The 19,086-nt window shown below is 46.5% G+C and overlaps 1 protein-coding gene across 1 annotated transcript in view; it reads right to left on the bottom strand.

The window, feature by feature from the left end:
- SRP9 (signal recognition particle 9) overlaps window positions 1-19,086 on the bottom strand; it is a 52,694-nt gene that overhangs the window by 19,880 nt on the left and 13,728 nt on the right. The window lies entirely within an intron of this gene.

Raw genomic sequence — 19,086 nt, 5'->3', positions numbered from 1 at the left:
AAATAAGTCTAAAAAACAGATATACAATTTATACAAAAAGAAAGAACAAAAAGCACCAACGCGCGTTTCGGAAAAGGACCAAAAGTCCGCAGATCCTTCGTCAGGGAGCAGACGGAATCATTTATAATTTAGCAAAGATTTTTCATATGTGGAAAATATTTCTTATTTATCTTCTTCAAAATAGATATCCATAGGTACCAGAACTTGCACAATGGGGCTTAAGACAAGTGGTAACATCTGAATTCAAAATGTCATCGGTTTGGGACAATGGGACAATAAAATACAATTCAATGATACATTTACAAACGGTTTTTCTTCAACTAATAGCTGGTTGGATACTCCATCACCAAGATCAGAAATTTACTGAGATGAATAAAAAAAGAAGGAAAAAAGGAGTAGGGAAAAATATATGAAAGAAGAGGTATATTTTCAGATAAATACTCTCATGAAAAGGTGCACCGACAAAAAAATAGAAAGCTCCATTCCCAAGAGACAGAAATTTTGTGAAGTACAGAAAAGGAATAGATGTATGTCCTGGGTGCCACTAAGTCTATCAGGGGTACAAACTCCATAAAATGCCCGAGTAGTGAAGCATGCATAGGGATGTAGAAACCAAGTTAAGAGAAATATACCTATTAGTAGTACTCCTATCCCACAGGTCACGAAGGCGTATTCCTAGAATCAGAACACTGTAGAGATAGGTCCAACTAAAGCAATATTCTCTTCCAGGAAGAGTCCTATTTAGATATAGAAGGGGTTGGATGAGTACAAAGCGTAACTAATGGTACATATCGCACACATAAGACCCTATAGATAAGGGAAGGTGTAACCTTTCACATTAAAATAAGACACTATGGGTAATGGATAAGAGTCACTAAAAAGCGTGAACCTACTCCCATTCCATTAGGTTCAGAGCCCTTAAGAGGACAAAAAGAGTGAAACAAAGCGACATCCACTCTGCCCGTATGCTAACTCCAAATGCCACTGGAATGGAAAAAGGCCCAAATGGGACAGATACATATCGCTTAAAATAGAACCGGACCTCTCAAACATTACAGATACACATCGATGTACATAAGTCAGAGGGTATCTCACAGGACATACTGAATACGCTAAGTGCTAAAGTGACTAGAATGAACCCTATGTATAGGATACCTACCTAAATGGGTACTGACTGGTCTCTAATTCAATGTCCTGTGGGATTTCAGGCATTCAAGAATGAACGGGATTGCGAGGGGCTCCGTAAACCGATACAAACATGTGGATACATGCAGGTGTCACGTCCCCGTCAGTACGAGCTGAAACGTAGAACATGCAGGAATAAGCGTAGGTGTACGGAGTACTAAATGCACACCAAACAAAACAAGGACCTATTATCCCTACAGCTAGATAACTACGGAAGAAAAACGGGCAATCCATCGATAGATAAACTCGACAGAAAGTAGTCGCCCTCACATGTCCAAACGCACCGATTCCTTACCATAAGTCGCTCTACATGAAGATAGAAGGGGCATCCTCCACCGATACCAGACGATCAAGAACTATCTAAATAATGCTTGGGTCCTTATAAATGCTGGCGCGCTAAACGATATCACCTGAATTTGGAACAGTAGTCAAGGACATAGAAAGCGGACTACCCGCCATGTTAGAATGGTGAATTTAAAGGTGCCTAAAATGCAGCAAGAATGAGATTGAATACCCATTCCGGTGGACAAATCGAGACTCGACCGTCAGAGATAGACAATAAAAAAAGAAGGATAGGACCAAAAGCTGATAATATAAATCACCGATATATATTTGGAGCAGCGTAGCAATAATTTGTAAAACACTAAACAATACAAATGAGGCATTAGAAAGAGCCAGATAACCGGTGATGTAGTTAATCCTGTAGGAGGTAACCACGTCCCTCAAGAATTTATATTAACAATGGTAGAGACGGATATAAGAGGCGCTATCAGGGATGGATAATGAAGGTCAAAGCTAGATCAGGGGATTTATAGTAAAGCATTCTGCCAGGTATATATTTTGAAGGGTATATATCCAGAAAACCTCACGTTTCCCCCTCAGGCCATTGATGTTATCCTTTGGGTTGTGCACTTTTTCTAGTATAATCCATTTTAAGTCAGTAAGTTCATGCCTCATCTCCTGCCAATGAGATACCAGGGGGGCTCCTCTTGTTGTTTCTTAAAGCCGATTTATGTTCTGTGAGTCTCACTCTGAACTCCCGACTAGTTTCGCCCACATAACCCTTGGCACACGGGTATAAGATGAGGTAAATCACATTTGCTGACCTACAGTTAGTCATTTCATGGAACTTTAATTTTCTTTTTTCCCATATTAGTTCATCGGACACAATCGCTGAACTACAGGCATGACAATTACAAATAGCAACACAGTACTCAGGCTAAGGAAACCTTGTTAATTGTGTATTTGCCAAATAAGCGGTTTTTCAGAAACTTCGTAAATCGCACATTTAAAATCATTAACATGAAACAAGGACAAAAAACAAGCATTGGAAATCCAATAGGTCTCGCACTGGTTTGATTTCGAGCTTTTGGCGTTGTAAATGGCAATGTGGTTTACCCATGTTTTATGGAGTGTATGTACATAGTGTGTAATGGAATTATGTGGGTTGAATTAGAATTGCTATTTGTGTAGCAGAATGAAGCATAAGGAAGGGGAGTGAGGAGGTGAAGATCTGAGTCGGGAACAAGGAAGTAAAGTGAGAAGAGCAGTGTGATGCAGAAGGAAGGAGAGTAAGGAGAAGAGCAGTGTGAAACAAGGACAGAGAGTGAAGGGGAAGAAGAGTTTCTTTCCAAAAGGCTATTCACGGTAGTAGTCAAAACGTCTGGGTTTGAAAAGAGCAACCAAACCTTCTCCAACATGTACACTATTGCCAGGGCCACTGGAATTATGGGGCAGAGGAAAACTAAGTTACCAATAGTTGTCTTTGGGTCCATCAACATGGTTCTTGAACGTGTTACCTTTATTAAAAGCAGTGTCTGCAATAAATACCATCTCTAAGTGCCTACGTTGGGTCACTTTAATGGCATATGTCCAAGTTATTTCGATTAAAATGCTTGTTTTCATGTTAATGGCATGTAGTGCTCCGTCTGCATGGAGCATCAGCACAGACTGACATTGGGGAGCAACAAAGTGAGCGAAAAATCTGCCTAAATCGAATAGATCAATGGGCTCAGATAGAGTCCCAAATATACACAGTTAGTCATAAGCCCACGTGACTAGTTCTAATCACAACATCAGAGTAGACATATTAGAAAAATAGTTTTATATATATATATATATATATATATATATATATATATATATATATATATACACACACATACATATACACATACATACATACACGCCATTTCTAAACCCTTGTGTATGCAATTTATTCCCTAAGCTGTTCAAACTTGCTGTTCTTCATAAAGATGCACTGAATGATCCGGGGTGCCCATTCAGACCTATCCTGCTTGACTACCTGATAGGAGCCATCGACGTGATTCACTAGATTTGTGCTGCTGTCCCCCTCCCTTCCACTGTGTGCCCTGATGAAGGTGTGGCCCTAGTCTAGGCCCAATACCAAAATGAGCGTTGGCGCTTGAAGATTGTCACGCTATTTCTTCATCTAGTCCCTATTCAGCCCTGAGACGTTTCAGGACCTGTATTCATCTATAACAACTGGCTGTGATGTGAGAAGGATGAATGAAGAATGTATGAGTATGTGTGGTTGAATATGATTGAAGGGATGTGTGGGACTTGGGTTGAATGAGCAAACCATTTATTATGTATGTACCAGAACTGTTTATATTGATTTGATATTTGTACTATATATATATATATATATATATATATATATATATATATATATATATATAAAAAAATAAGCATGAAACTATTTTTCTAATATGTCTACTCTGATGTTGTGATTAGAACTAGTCACGTGGGCTTATTACTAACTGTGTATATTTGGGATTCTGAGCCCATTGATCTATTAGATTTAGGCAGATTTTTCGCTCACTTTGTGGTTTAGAATTCCCCTGCCCTTCTGCCTAATATCAGTACCCCCAGGGGGGCCCTTGTTTATTGGTGAAATTGAGGGAGCCTCAGCAATTTCTAAAGATTAGATAGGTTACTTAACACCAACCCGCATTAACAGGAGTTCTTTTCCTCACAAGCCTCACGGATGAAGTGTGTTTATGGCAGGAAACTGGATACTGTCAATTGCTTAGCTTCATAGCATAGAATAATCCCACTTCTCAAAATTAAAATATAAATATGTAACAAGAGACAAATTGCTATGTATGTTCTCAAAGCCATTTCACTGGGCAAAAAAAATCAGAAACCTACAAGGCAGGAGAAGGGTAATGCACGCAGAAAGATACCAGTTTGAACTAGAAACTCTCTCTCTCAGGATAAATACATTGCTCTCAGGTTGAGAATAGTTCAGTCCAATGACTTGGACGACTATCTTGGTTAGTGAAAGGGGAGCAGATATTCAGATCGTCACAGGCTGATAAGTAAAGCATCCCCAGGGACCACTTGTTGGTTACTTGGCTTTCTTAGGCTGCGAACACCTCCAGAGCTAGGACATCAAGAGTGAAGTTAAAAGTTCACCTCAAAAATATGAAATATCCCAGGAGCCACCCTTTTTGAATTCCCATAGCTCTACCAGCAGAGTTGTTTTTTAAAGCGCAGGAAGTTGCCCGGGCCCCTGGTAGGTGCTCATTACAATTAGAAAGCCCAAAGATACAAATATTTTCGTTTTATACAGATGTAATCTTCACAGCTTCGTGTGCAATGTGTGCACCACATGCATAACCACAAGCCTTCTTCTCTCAAGCAGTTAACTGTTAAATTTAAAAACAATATTTAGGTCTCAAGTCGCTCTCATTTTTTTCATCTCATCTTCTACATCTCCCCTCTCTTTTCCTCTCCCCACATAACTACATCTTTATTTGCCCATCCATTCGGTCTCTATTTTAACTTATTGCTTCAAGCGTCTACCTCACCTCACACTCAATAGACCTATTACCACCTGTCACAACCCCACCTCTTTGAAAAACTGTGCTTACCTCTACATCTCCTCTTTAAACTCACTGCTGTTCCCATCTTGCCTTCCTGCATCTCTCAACCATCTACTATCTCATCTCGAACCTCGCCAACTCTCAATTTCTTACTTTTCAGCCCTCTATCACACCACTATCTATCTTAATTCTCTGTACTGTATATCTCTCTACCCACTTTTCACTACCATATACCTCCAAGTTCCACACAATTTGCTCGCTACCCCATTTCTCTTATTCATCTCTAGATCTTTATCTACCATACCAACTCTTGAAACCTCCTACTTTTTCAATGTACCCTCTACACACCTCACTGAACTTGACCCATGTGATGTAAGAAGTACAGTAAATGACCAATGAGGGGCTCAGCGAGTACCAGGAATGACAGGACAAGCAACCCCCACAAATATGTACAGGTTCAGGGTTCAGGAGGGGAGGGCGCTGAAGTAGTCAATGCGTGATACTGGATCCAAGTACCCCACATCCCAGTGTGTTTGGTGAGGCTCCCCTTAGATCCCAGTGTGTTTGGTGAGGCACTCCTTGCCTTATTTACAGTCTCTTTTGTGAGACGCTAAACATGAGCCAGTACATCGTGGTCGAGGGGATCAGGGGGTCTACACCAATTATCTGCAATATCCTTTGGTCACTAAGAATCCAATTCTCCCGTACACCTAAAATAATACTGCTACAAAACCGAGGTAAAGCATTGAAAATATTTGTTAGAATAATTCAAATCTTTACAATACATTAAAACAATCACAGTGGTTAATAGAGGACGTGCATCAGTAAAACATGAACTTTAAGTCAGAGTTGAAGGAGCTTTTAAAAAAAACATCAACAATCGATTCCAAGTTTGTGTTTTATCTATAAAGTACTGGAAGTAAGACTCAATGATTAGGATGGAATTGTGAAAAGGTCTACAATGCTTTCTGAAATTTAGATGAAAAGAAGAATATCTGTGCTGAAAAAAGCTGGGTTTCTAGATTTTAGAGACTTTCCAATATTCCAATTAAATGTCTTTTCAAACTATTTTATTTTCTACTGCAGTGAAATATTTGGTAAACCTACAACTCCCTATGTGTAGAACAGTGGGAGCCTTCCAAGCTAACAATCAGTTTTGAGGCAAGGACTTCTTTTCAAAGATCTGAAAACTGGTTAAAGAGTCAATTATATAGTGTTTGAATTCCAGGCAGGTACATAGAATATGCAGTGATAAGTCAAGAAGGTATCGGCAGAATACGCAGCTTTGATTGAGGCTTACGATATCCACAGCGGAAATCTATCCTTTCATGGCAAATCTGTATTACAAAATTATTATTTTTTAACTCTAAATGTATGTAGTTCCTGAAGATATTGCGTGGGATCGTTTATGGAGGAGATGTTTTATCTCAATGAAGACAAACTTTTTAGCCATTCTATTGCCAACCTTTTTGAATAGGTTACGGTTTAATGAAACCACGGATTTATCCTTGGGCTGGTATTGTTGGATATTTCCAGCCAGATATAATAACTTAATGTGCACATTAGTTTGATGAATAGGAGTGGTATTAATATCTGCTGATCTCGGAGCCCAAATTCCAGCCGGATCGGACTGGAGACGAATTTGGTGTAAGGCATAAAATATTCCGATAAAATGTTAATATTGTAGTGTTAAAAAAATTAATTTAGAAAAGTAATGCCTGATCGATTAGCACTGGATCCAGCTTGCTTTTGATGGTTTTCAGAAGCGGTTCGAAGGAAGGTCCTTGCAGTTTGGAATCTCGCAGTTTAAATGCAGGACTTTACTTTAGTCTTTAAAAAAGTATTGTGCTCTAGAGAAGGAGCCTCAATACTGGAGCATTATGCCTCGGTATTCATATGAAGATTCAATTTAGACTTTCCACTTATCGAATAGCACAGCAACTTGATTTTTTTTCAATCCTACCATCATGATTTTAGCTTTCTCTATGTTAATCTCCAAGTTGTTGTTGCAGGAAATTTCCAGTTCGTCCAATAGTTGCCCAAAGCCATTCAGGGTGTTGTACACGTATTTTAGGATGGATAGATGCTTTGGTTTAGCTTTGTTGGATCGGTTTTCACTTTTTCCTAGGGTATCTTAAGGAACTACCGTACATTTATTTTTTAAAAGACAGGAGCCAAGCAAGCATCAACCTTATTTACGCCTGTTTGAGGTATAAGTTTAACGGAACATGACGCCCTTGCTCCCAATTTTTATTCTGATCCAGGTCTTAATACATAGGAGTTGTGCGGCCTTCAATCGGGGAGGGATTGACCATTTTGAGAAAGTCACCCACAGGAACGGTCTCAATACTTTGTCAAATAAAGCCTTACGGTCAATGAAGGTGGTGTATAACATTTTTTTTTGTAGGGATTTTGTGATTAAGACTACAAAAGGTGGTAATATTTTGATCAGTCTCCATTCCACATCAGAAGCAAGTTTACGTTAGAGAAATTAGCTCCCGATCTTACATCCCTTCTTCTAGATCTTGTATAGTGCAGTTTGTAAAACGTTTAGCTTCTGTACACATTAGGGCTATTAGTCTGTAGTTTGAGGGTTTGGTGGCAACACTATTTTAATAGATTGGCTGCAGAATTGAATCATGCGAGGAATCAGGATTGGTTTGCAAATCTATCTATACTAATATAATAAAGAGAGCCCAAACCTTTGAGGCGGCTAATCTCAGGAACCACAGCACTAATCACAACACCCAATACAGCGTTGGAAAGGGCAGTTGCAGCAGAAGGACATAGGCTATGCAGATGCCCACCATATACATTTATAAGGTAAAAGAACCGTGCCAGCAAAGTAGTCTCTTGTGGTCGTGTGCTGGGGGCGTGACAAACACTGGAGGCGTGTGGTACGTTCCGCCCTCCATGCCATGTCTCATATTGTGTGCTAATCCCACCCTACTCCCTTTAAATACCCCTGCACCCCATAATCATAACCCACCCTTACTCCTTAAAATACCCCAACACCCTTAAACACTAACCCATCTTAACCCTATAAATATACCCTGTATCCCAAAACACAAACCCATCCCTAAACCCTAAAAATACCACTGTACCCCTGAACCCTAAAAATACCACTGTACCCCAAAACCCAAACCTACCCCTGAACCCTAAAAACACCCTGTACCCCAAAACTCAAACCTAGCCCTGAACCCTAAAAATACCCCTGTACCCCAAAACCCAAACCTACTCCTGAACCATAAAAATATCCCTGTACGCCAAAACCCAAACCTAACCCTGAACCCTATAAATACCCCTGTACCTCAAAACCCAAACCTACCCCTGAACCCTATAAAAACCCCTGTACCCCAAAACCCAAACCTAGCCCTGAACCCTAAAAATACCCCTGTACCCCAAAACCCAAACCTACCCCTGAACCCTAAAATACCCCTGTACCCCAAAACCCAAACCTAGCCCTGAACCCTAATACCCCTGTACTGTACCCCAAAACCCATACCTATCCCTAAACCCTAAAACTACCACTGTACCCCATAACCCAAAACTATATCTGAACCCTTAAAGTACCCAAACACCCCAAAACATATACCCCTAAACCCATACTTACCTTATCCAAACATTTAAAAAAAAAACATGCTTTTGCCATTCATGCATTTACAACTAATTTCGTAAATGTATGCGTGGTAAAAACATATAAAATGTAATGCCATGTGTTATAATGGCATTGCGGAGTCATGGTATTTTCGTAATGAAATTATGCGGAGTGATGGTATGGGGAAAGAAAGTTGCGGAATAATGGGTGTTTACCCTCCCCAGGTAAGTACATTGGTGGCAAGGTGGCCCACATCTCCAGCAACATACTCATACTTTTTCACCACCGATTTGAAAAATGCACAGGTCTCTCTCATTGATGGCCAGCACCGACATACACTTTTAGACACCTCCCGCCACAAGTTATAGAATTGCGAACTTGAGCTGGGGAGCTACGTTCGAATCTCAGCATCAGCTCAACATCCTGTGATTCCAGGCAAATCGCTTTGTCTCCCTGTGCCTACCACAAATGAATGTGTTCTTCTGTAATGTAAATTGTGCTCACGCCATGTTGTCGAGTTGGCGCTATATAATATTGCAAGGAAAAATAAAGTAGGGAAACTAGAGTTCACACACTACTGAACGCGCACTCGGGGGCGTGGCTTGAACGCCGATCGGGATGGCGGCGTGAGCTCGTAGCTCCGCGCGGAATCCCGCTAATTCTCCTGTTTTCGGGACCCTAGGCGACCCGAAGACGACGTTCCTGCCCTCTGAAGTGTAAGGGGACAGCTGGGCGCAATCGGCGAGTCGCTGGGGGACTGCTGGCCCCGAGAAGATCGAGAGAAGAGGCGGCCGAGGTGTTGCCGAGGGTGGGAAGAAAATGGCGGCGAGGAGGTCGGACGGTTCCGAACTTCAGCCCTGAACCAAGTTGTCGCCGAGTGGCAAGAGATCCTGCACTTGCTGCCCGAGGCACTAGGATTGGCGGTGCTGTGTACTGAGACCAGGGGACGCTGACCCGATTCACCCAGGAGCTCGGGGACCCTCGTTGGCCACCGCCCTGAGACTTATCCTTCCCCCCTCAGGCCGGAGGGGGGTGACGGAACGGAGCCCGTCCACCTGGCCATTGTTCCTGAGAACGTCGGCGGGGACATTGCGCTGCCTGGTGCCCGGAGTCCGGCACGGAACCACGGGCGTAATCGCAAAACGGGAGACAGGACTTGTGACGCAGCACCCTGGCATGGCGGCGATCGGAGGGCCGATGCCCGGGAGTCGCAAGGGGGACCCAGCGACATCAACTCGGCTGAGTGAGAGTCCCTCCCCGGAGCCTGATCAGGAACAGCGGCTGAACCGGCGTTTGGATGCCATCCTTGATGCGATCACCTCCACTAAGGAAGCATTGCACAATGACATTGCCCAAGTGGCCACGGGCCTGGGGCTGCTACACGCGGATCACGCGAAGCTGGCGGACAGGGTCAAGGACCATGACCAGCTGTTGCTGGACCTGAAGCCATCGGTGGTGACTGCGGAGCACAGGATCACGGACATTTTGGCCCGACTGGACTCACTGGAACGGAGGGCGGAGGATGCCGAAGGCCGCAATAGACGGAACAACGTGCGGGTCGTAGGCCTGCCGGAACGGATTGAGGGGGGAGGATGCGGTGGCCTACATGGAGAACTGGTTCCGCACTGTGGTGGCACCGGAGGGGCTTACTCCTTTTTTCACTCTGGAGCGAGCTCACCGGGTGCCTGCTCGCCCGCCGGGGCTTGGCCGCCCCCCCCCGACCGATGGTGGTGCGGCTCCTCCACTACAAGGACCGGGATCTTCTCATCCAGCGGGCCAGGATGTCGGGCCCGTATGAGGTGGAGAACAGTAAGGTAACGATCTTCCCGGATTACACTCAAGCGGTCCAAAAGAACAGGGCATCGTTCCTCGCTGTGAAGAAGGAGCTCAGGGAGGAAGGCATTCAGTACTCCTTGCTCTACCCAGCCAAGCTGCGGATCATTATGGACGGCACTACGCACTTCTTCCAGACTCCGGACGAAGTTTGGCAATGGCTCGAGTCATATAGAGCGGGGACGGACAGATCACACCAAAGTAGGCGAGACCAACCCAAGCAGCCCCGGGTGAGGCAGTCACAACGCATCAGATCCCGCAACAGGCGCCAGCGGGAGAAAGGGGAGGCTCAAATGGCGGCGGAGAAGAGGGATGCGCTCGCAGCGACGGCGGCCATTACAGGGTCGCAACAGGACAGTGAACGGGCAGGAACAGACTCGGGAGGGGAAGGCAGCAGAACAGGAGAGGAACTCTCAGAGGCGGAAAGTTTGAAGGGGCCGATAGTGACCCCACAGACATCGGATGGTATTTTCTGCGGCTGAGATAGAACTGGGACTAGATCGGGACTTCATGGTAGGGTGATATCCTGTTGATGGAGGGCGGGTTGCCGGGAGGGGGAGCTGTGTGCTTTGGAGGGGATGAAGGCGCGGGGCGCGGGCTCCGCTAGCTGGGGTCGGCGGCGACTCACCCCCCTTGGGCCCTTAAGGTCGACTGTGGTGGAGACCACAGGGTAAGAGTGAGAAGTTGGTTCAAGGTTTGGATGGGGGCGGCCATTGGGTTCGTGTGCTCTGTCCTGGGGAGTGGGGTTTGGGAAGTGTTTCAGTTTTGGGAATGTTCGGGGGGGGGGGGCAACTGCAATGGGGGGGCCATGGACCTTTGTCATTTGATTCAGACTGTACGAAGTTGGAATGGGGACATTACCTAACTTGATATGCCTGACGTGGAATGTCCGGGGGCTGCGGACCATGGTGAAACGTCACAAAGTACATGCATATCTGGTACGCAGGGGGGTTCAGATTGCTATGCTCCAGGAGACTCATCTCACCAAAAAAGAGTGCGCTGCCTTGCAGAAAAGATGGCGGGGCCAGGTGTTTGGCACCACTTACTCAGCGTATGCCAGGGGGGTGTTGATCTGGGTGAGGGCGGGGATACCCTTTCAAGTGCTGAATCAAGTAGTAGATCCGGATGGCAGGTTTGTGGCGGTGGAGGGGAGGTTATATGGACGGGATGTGGTTTTCTGCTGTGTCTATGCACCGAACACTGACCAAGGCCGATACTTTGATAGCCTCTCGGGGTCCTTGGCCTCTTTCCTGGCGGGTCTGATAGTGTTAGGGGGGGACTTCAACTCGATTACGGATGTTGCTCTGGACAGGTCCCATCCCCCCCTAGTAGACTCTCCGGTGCGCAGGCTGGCCGCGCACAGGAAGGACTGGCAGGAACGATGGGGGTTGCTGGATGTCTGGAGGGAGCGGCACAGGGGAACCAGGGATTATTCCTTTTATTCCGCTCTCCATGATCTCCATGTTAGGATCGATTCGGTGCTTTGCGGGGGATCCCTGGCCCCATTGATTACCCATGCGGAGTACCTGGCTAGGACTATGTCCGATCATAACCCCCTATTGGTGCACATTCAGTGGCAGAGAGAGCGCTCAGTGATACCAACATGGCGGCTTCGGCCGGAGACGCTAGAGGACTCTGTGTTCAGCGATGCGGTTCGGCAAGGCATTGATAGTTCTTTCGGGGTGAATGAGGGTACGGCTGCGAGTAGGTCTATTGAATGGGATGCAATGAAAGTGGTGGTGAGAGGGGTGTGTTTGGGTAGGTTCTCGAATGCTCGTACGACTGTGCTGAATGATCTAATGAAAGCGGAAGAAACTTTGAGAGACTTGGAGCGCCGCAGGCCGGCTAGGCCAGGTTTACAGGCCCAGTTGTTGGAGGCGAAGGAAGTGGTTGCCACCGAGATGGAACGTTTGAGATGCTATGACTATAGGCAGTACATCACCAGGGCACATGCAGAACGGGACAAGGTGGGTACCCTCTTGGCCAGATTAGCTAACCCGGAACTTAGGGGCTGCCCGATTCTCGGCATTAATAATGCGCAGGGAGAGATGGTGTACTCCCAGGCAGCGGTATTGGAACGATTTAGGGGGTATTATGAGGAACTATACCGGAGTCAGCTAGGAGTGGGGGTTCAGGACATCGCGGAATACCTGGGGGAGAGGCAGCTCCCGGTCCTGGACGAGGACGACGTGAGGGAGCTGGGTAGCCCGATCACGCTCACGGAAATACGGGTGGCCATCAAACATACGGCCCGCAACAAGACGCCCGGGGTGGACGGACTGCCAATTGAATTCTATCAACAATATGTGGATAGCTTGGCGCCCAGGCTGCTGGTGGTGTATACGGAAGCCTTCGAGACAGGGGCATTGCCTGGGTCCATGCGGGAGGCCTTGATTGTACCGCTCCTCAAGCCTGGCCGGGATGCCGCGGATGTGAGGTCTTATCGCCCGCTGTCCATGCTGACGGTGGATTATAAGATCCTGAGCCGAATCCTGGCCACCAGGCTGGCCCCGCACATGACGGGTCTGGTACACAGGGATCAGGCCGGGTTTATTCCCACGAGGAGCACGGCGCTGAATATCCGCCGCCTGGTGGGAATAATGGACGCCATCTTGGACAGGGAGGGAGCACCGGCGGTTCTGTCCGTGGACATCGAGAAGGCCTTTGATAGCTTGGAATGGCCTTTCCTGGATGGAGTGCTAGAGAGGTTTGGCATGGGCGAGGGGTTTCGGAGGTGGACGAGGGTCTTATATACCTCGGCGACGGCGAGAGTACGATTGGGCGGCCTGGTGTCTGCGGCGTACCCAGTGGGCAGGGGAACACGGCAGGGATGTTCTCTCTCCCCCCTATTGTTTGCCCTGGCAATGGAACCCTTGGCGGTCCATGCGAGATCAGGTGACCGATACGCGGCAATAGTTAGTGGCGGGCAGTGACATTATATATCGCTATACGCGGATGACTTGCTCCTGTATCTGGCTGACACCTCGGAGTCATTGGTTGGAGCGATGGACCTGCTGTCTGAGTTCGGCCGGCTGTCGGGCCTTAAGGTCAATTGGGCGAAGACCTGTGTGTTTCCGCTGCGAGCGGGATCGCCAGCCCCTAGCAGCGATTTGGGTGTAGTATGGGAACCCTCCTGCATCACCTATTTGGGTGTCCGCATTTACCACGCGGCTGCGGACCTATTTGAGGGCAACATTGGCCGCTGTGTCCGGGCACTGCGGGGCAGCTTGTCTTTCTGGTCGACCCTCCCGCTGTCGGTCCTGGGCAGGATAGCGCTGTTGAAAATGGTGGCGCTCCCCCGCTTCCTCTATTATTTCCGAACGCTGCCTGTATGGATTCCCCAGGGGGTGTTTAGAGAACTGCGGTCGATGATAATTGGCTTTCTCTGGGGGCATGGCCGCCGTACAGTAGCCCTGAGCACGCTACTTCGCCCCAAGCTGGAAGGGGGCATGGCTGTGCCCGACCTCGAGCTGTATTACCTCGCAGCGCAGTTGCAGGTCCTTACACAGAACGTAGCTAGGGTGTTCCGGGGCCCGGAGGAGGACCGGGATCGGGGAATGCAACGCCACGTGCTGTCCTACATCATCATGCAGCAGCGGCTCGAGTTACGGGCCATCTCCATGGAAGAGCGGACGCTCCGGCTGTGCTGGCAACGGAGCCTTCGGAGAGCGAGGGCATCGCGGCCTTATGCCCCGGAGATCCCGATCGGGATGTTGACGGCATTGCCGCACGGAGGAGATTGGTCCCCATTGCTGGATTGGGAGGAGGTGGGACTGCAGGTGGTGGGCGACTTGTACATAGATGGGGCTTTGGCGCCGTTCGAAGTGCTCCGGGACCAGTTCGGGCTGCCTGCTGGGGGCTTTCTCCTACACGCGGCAGTAGTGGCTGCCATACAGAAGCACTGGAGAGAGGGGCTCCTGGAACCCACGACGACTATGGCGTGCCAATATGTGGTGATGGCGGCTGGTACGTTCAAAGCTGTGACGTGCCTCCATAATAGGATGCTGAACGAGGGGTTGGAACCTCTCCAAGGACTCAAGGCTAAATGGGAGGTGAGCGTCGGCCGGCCCATACCGGATACGGCATGGGGTCACATCCTGCGACGAACGTGGAAGGGCACTAGAAACGCGCGTTTTCAGCAGGTGCATTTCTATGTGCTCCATAGGGCCTATTTAACTCCTGAGAAATTACAGCGGTACTTTCAGGTGCCGGATGCCTGTTGCCCGCGGTGCTTGACCCAGGGAGCGGACATGGACCACTTGTTTTGGGGGTGCCCACAACTGGGGACCTATTGGGCGGAGGTAGGGGAACTTCTGAATGAAGTGACTGACAGGGAGGTGGAATTCGACATGGCGGCGTGCCTATTGCTCTGGTTCCCGCATACTAAGCACACCAGGATGACAAGCAAATTCATAGACCTGGGCCTGATATTGGCACAGAGGGAAATATCGTGGCATTGGAAGTCCAGGGGGGGACCCTCACTGCGTAGATGGAAGAATGAGCTGCTGCGGTGGTCTGACTGCGAGAGTGTGCTCCGGATGAAGCAAGCTGTGAAGCTGGGGAATGAGAAGGCATTGGATGCGGCGCGTGCATGGGAGTTAGTGGTACAGGCTCTGCGTGATTCTTTGGTAGAGGATGAGGATGGTGAGGACTGAGCCGCTGGACACCGCGGGCCGAACACAGAAGTATAGCACCACGCACTGTAGTGGACCCATCCAATTAGACGGGACGAGGCACACACCTTAGCAGTTGCCAGGGGAGGGGGGCTTTGGGGGGTTGGTTGTTGGGTGTTTGGGGAGGGCCGGAAGCCATTGGATGGTCGCTTGTTAGGGCCTTGGATCTACTGGGACGGTGGTTACTATGTGGAGGGTAGAAGGGCTGGGTAGAGCGGCCAGGTATGACGACCCATGGCGCCTAGGGCAGGACCCGGCAAGGCGACATCACTGACTATCACTGGGATGGCTGACGGGAATGTTGTTGTGGGTGGGGGTGTAAAAGCAGATACGTAAAACGATCTTTCAACCAGGGTCCCTATGGGACGTACACTGTGATGTGTTCCTCTTGAGCGATATAATATGCCGCCCGGCCTCCGGGATGCGGGCTGAATGGCTGTGTACGACTGGGAATTCTTATTGGACGGGGGGATCTCACAAGTGTACTGGCTGATAAATTGTATCCTGTGGTTTATAACTCTGCAATAAAAATATATTTTAAAAAAAAAACTACTGAACGCGCACTCTTACGTGTATCAGTAGTGCACTGTGAATCGGAGCGTTTCACAGATAAGAAATGCTATCAAAACAAAATCCTACAAAACAATATATAACTGGCCGGCAGCAATTCATACCCGGACAACGTCGGGACGGGCTGCTAGTATATCATACATTGATGAGCTGGGCAAACAGTTGACCAGAAGCAAGGGTTTTGCATTTTGAAGAGTGAGCTAGAAGGCAGAAGGGACCTGGGTCACAAGACTTCTAACCTGTTGAATAATAGCTGTAATCTCCATGGTGGGGATTCATCCAGTTTATGTTGTTGATCAACATTACTGTACTTTGACCAAAGAAAATTTGATTTTCAAGCTTTGACAACTATTTGGCTGGCAGACATGGGCAGCTGGAGTGTTCAGATGTTTTCAAACCCCGTTTCTGATAATTATAAAATACTGATGGACATCGGAGGCATTTGAACTACATGAAAATGGATAGCAAATACAAAGTTGTTCTAAATAAGGAGGCCTAAAATGAGGTCTTGCTTGGGGCCTTAAGATGGCAGCCTCCTTCCTGCAGGACCAAATGCAATCAATCTACTAGCTTGTTTAAACAGATGGCACAGCCACTAGGAGTACCTGGTAAAGCAACACAATCTATGGGGTGTAAGAGGTGAAAATGCTCTATGCAAATACTCTACACAGGGGATTTGAATTTGAGCATCTCCCTGTGGCGAGAGGATCAAATTCAAATCCATGTGTATCACCCACGGAGCACTTTCTGCAATGGCCCTCTGATTTCCTGCCCCGTGCTCTCCTCTTACCATCCCGAAGAACCTTGTATTCTACTAATGCCTATTTGGCCAAAGTTCCCCAAGTTAGAAGGGAAATATTTTGAGGGTGCCCCTTTTCATGCAAGTGGCCAGGCTGTGGGATGTCCTTCCTCTTTCTCTACGGGCCAGATGTATCAAGGCTTTTGCGACTAAAGAATCGCAATTTAAGGAATCGCAATAATTTGAGATTCCTTATTTTGCCATAGCATTTAAGGAATCGCAAATTTTGCGATTCCTTAAATGATATGTATGAATCATTTCGAAATTGCGACTTTGTGTTAAGAAATCGCAAATTACCACCAACTTGTAGTTGGTGGTAATTTGCGATCTCTTTTAAAAATGCCCTATTTGGCATTTGTGAGGGTGGCATGTGACACACATACGTGCCACATGCACACACATGTACATTTCAGGGGTGCAGCAGGGTGTCTTTGAGACACCCCTGCACCCTTGAAATAATTCTCAAATTGCGATTAGCAAATTGCGAATTCGCAATTTGAGCATTATTGCACTATCATTCCTATGGGCCTCCTGGCCCATAGGATTGCATTGGAAATTATTCTTTATTTGCGAATTCGCAAAATGCGAATTCGCAAATAAAGAATAATAAGGAATCGCTAAAAAATAGCGATTTTGTACATACATTCCATTTTGCGAATTCTAAATAGCGATTCGCAAAAAAATCGATATTTAGGATTCGCAAAACGGAATCTTGATACATATGGCCCGTACGTTCGGTAAATCAGATATTCCCTTCCGGAAAATGCTTGAAACATGCCTAACCCAGAACATCCTCCTTTAAAAGTCTATAATTCAAAATTTCTTTGTGCTGCTTTTGGCATGGACTAATGCAGAAACAAACATTTCATGTGACAATTAGGTAGATTTCAATCAAATGCCAACCATTCTCCAAAACCAGAAGGGTCTATGGATGAAATGAGTCTTGGAATGTTGTGAATAATTAGTAATCACACCCACTTGCAGAAGAGATCCTTAGGTAAAGGAGTCCCTAGTATAATTTTTGTACAGAGAAGGAAAAAGAGCTCCGATCTTTAGATCAGAAACAGTACATTACAGTAGTCTAGGAAAACCTGGTTTCTTGCACTTATTTCCCCCGAGAGGTTTAAAATGGTGAAGACCGGATTGTACTCTGGATTGCAAATGATGAATATGTGTTGTCAGAGTGTCTTTTTGGGTTCCTTTGTTTTGAAACTAACTAGTTTTTAAACATTTTCTGTTTTGTGGAGATACTCGAGCGCTTCAAAGGGAAGTAAATAGGACACTGATTAGGTGCAGTGGCGGATGGAGCAAAAAGGGGAGTGAAGGCCATCAATGTTTGTTTTAAAAGCGGTCTGTGTGCAGCTGATCGACATCAATTTAAGTACAGATTTTAGACTACCAATTACTAAAAGATGGATGCAAGAGATAGAAATGATGTGCAAATCGGTCCAACTATGATCAAAAAGGACCATGTCAAACTTAACTTTCAGATCGCACCATTCTTTCATTGAATAACATGTAAACACAGCCTGAGTGATGATCGGCGGGGAGAGTCTCACTAGACTGAGAACCAGACAGTGAATAATGTGTCCATACCTGTAACACACGTGGTGTGTTAGACCACATGGTGTGAGACCACGTGGCCTGGAAGGGGGAAGACCGTTTCAGGATTATCGATCTAGCTGGGATGGGACTCGCTTATTTAGGCAGAGCACAGTTTCCTTGTTTATCATCGAGCAGAAAGTCTAAATTGAATATAATATGGTGTGTGCCAAAACCCTGCCCCCCCCCCCACCCCCCCACCCCTAATTCACTGACTTGGTCAGATCATCTGGTAATTCCAGTCCAAACAGCAAGGCTTCCTAAATTTAAATGCCCCCAGTCGTTTTAGAGAATAAAACAGTTTTTTTTAAAGTGCAGGTACAGTACGTTTTAGCACCAGCTGGATTTAAAAACTGGTGCAACCGAAATATACAGTGCAGCAGAGCCCAGCTGTCACGGAGCTGCATCCTCGCTTAAATAACCAAGTCACATCCCAGCTTGATCGCTAACCCTGAAATGGTCTTCCCCCTTCCTGGTTACATGGCCTATCACACCACTGCCGACCAGCTAAGCCTCCTAATTTAACCCCCCACACCTCTAAAGTCGTTTTACAGACTAAAACGGTTTTAAAACAAAGTGCAAGTACAGTACGTATGTGCAGAAGCCGGATTTAAAAAAAGGTCTGATGCAACCAAGAAATGCTGTGTGGCAGAGCCACATTACTAGCAATTGGTTATTACTTTGGCCAAAGCTTCAGCTGCAAGAAGAAAGCCACTCTTTATGAATGAAAGTTACCATCTGCAGGCTACAAGGACAACACGTGTATGAAACCTTTATTAGACACAAGAGAGTAGGTATAATTACTGTAGTGTAGGTCTCATTTTGTGGGTCTGTAGAAAGCCATCATATTGAGTGATTATGTCTGAAAGTTGTCTTAATGAATGCCAATAGTTAAACTCCTGCACAGTAACAACGGTTGTACAGCTTAGAAACCATGGTCAACCACACAAAAAAAATGTAACCAGATGGGTCATA

This window comes from Lissotriton vulgaris, chromosome 6 (assembly GCF_964263255.1).
Source record: "Lissotriton vulgaris chromosome 6, aLisVul1.2, whole genome shotgun sequence".
NCBI classification, from domain to species: Eukaryota; Metazoa; Chordata; class Amphibia; order Caudata; family Salamandridae; genus Lissotriton; species Lissotriton vulgaris.
This window is presented reverse-complemented; position numbering and strand designations above follow the sequence as displayed.